Source organism: Saccostrea cucullata, unplaced genomic scaffold (assembly GCF_032062105.1).
Source record: "Saccostrea cucullata isolate Sc308-1 unplaced genomic scaffold, CSIRO_AGI_Scuc_v1 ctg7751, whole genome shotgun sequence".
NCBI lineage: Eukaryota > Metazoa > Mollusca > Bivalvia > Ostreida > Ostreidae > Saccostrea > Saccostrea cuccullata.
The window spans coordinates 27501-29107 of record NW_026926879.1 but is presented as its reverse complement, the minus strand read 5'-3'; positions in this window follow the sequence as shown (position 1 = coordinate 29107).

Here is a 1607-nt window from a genome sequence, read left to right as displayed (position 1 = left end):
GTTATGCATAACTTCTAAAAAAAGATGTCGTTGTTTTCTCAAAAAACACATAATAATTAGCAATTAAAAAAAATCAATTGAAATATTACCTTAGATTAAGAAAATCACCCATTAAATACACCACAGTATATAAGCGTCTGAATCGAAAGAAATCCAGCAACAAAATACCTACTTTCACAATAAAATGATTGACAATCACGTGATAAAATAGGCGGAGTTCCGCATTCCCGCACCCGCATCACGTCAAAGTGCCTATACCCTAACCCTAACCCTAACCCTAACCCTAACCCTAACCCAAACCCTAACCCTAACCCTAACCCTAACCCTAACCCTAACCCTAACCCTACCCTAACCCTAACCCTAACCCTAACCCTAACCCTAACCCTAACCCTAACCCTAACCCTAACCCTAACCCTAACCCTAACCCTAACCCAGAATGGTACTCTTTGCAAAAGATGTAAAATCCAGAAAAAATTCATGTGCTGAAAATTATACTAACAATATCAAAAAATCCTGCATAAAAATAACCCTGGGTTAAACCCGTGTATATTCTGGGTTAGACTTGGGTTTATCCTGGGTTAAACCCGGGTATATCCTGGATTATACCTGGGTTATACCCAGGTATATCCTGGGTTATACCTGGGTATATCTCGGGTTATACCCGGGTTAATCCTGGGTTATACCCGGGTTTATCCTGGGTTATACCCGAGTATATCTTGGGTTATACCCGGGTTTATCCAGGGTTAAACCCAGGTATATCTCGGGTTATACCCGGGTTAATCCTGGGTTATACCCGGGTTTATCCTGGGTTATACCCGGGTATATCTTGGGTTATACCCGGGTTTATCCTGGGTTAAACCCAGGTATATCTTGGGTTAAACCCGGGTATACCTGGGGTTAAACCCGGGTATACCTAGGGTATACCCGGGTATATCTTGGGTTATACCCGGGTTTATCCTGGGTTAAACCCAGGTATATCTTGGGTTAAACCCGGGTATACCTGGGGTTAAACCCGGGTATACCTAGGGTATACCCGGGTTAAACCCGGGTATACCAAGGGTATACCCGGGTTAAACCCGGGTATACCAAGGGTATACCTGGGTATACCACTGGTGTTCATACCCAGCATGATTTTAATTTTAATCAATGACCTTAATTTCAATCAATATGCTCTTATTGTATAATTAAAAGGAATATATCATAATTACTTATTGAAAATACACTTTTATTTACCAGGTATAACTGAAAAATACAAAAAATATACATAAACTTTGTCCTTTTAAACACAAATAATTCAATATACTTTCGTAAATTTTGAATGCTAAAATAAGGCAAAGTTATGCATAACTTCTAAAAAAAGATGTCGTTGTTTTCTCAAAAAACACATAATAATTAGCAATTAAAAAAAATCAATTGAAATATTACCTTAGATTAAGAAAATCACCCATTAAATACACCACAGTATATAAGCGTCTGAATCGAAAGAAATCCAGCAACAAAATACCTACTTTCACAATAAAATGATTGACAATCACGTGATAAAATAGGCGGAGTTCCGCATTCCCGCACCCGCATCACGTCAAAGTGCCTATACCCTAACCCTAACC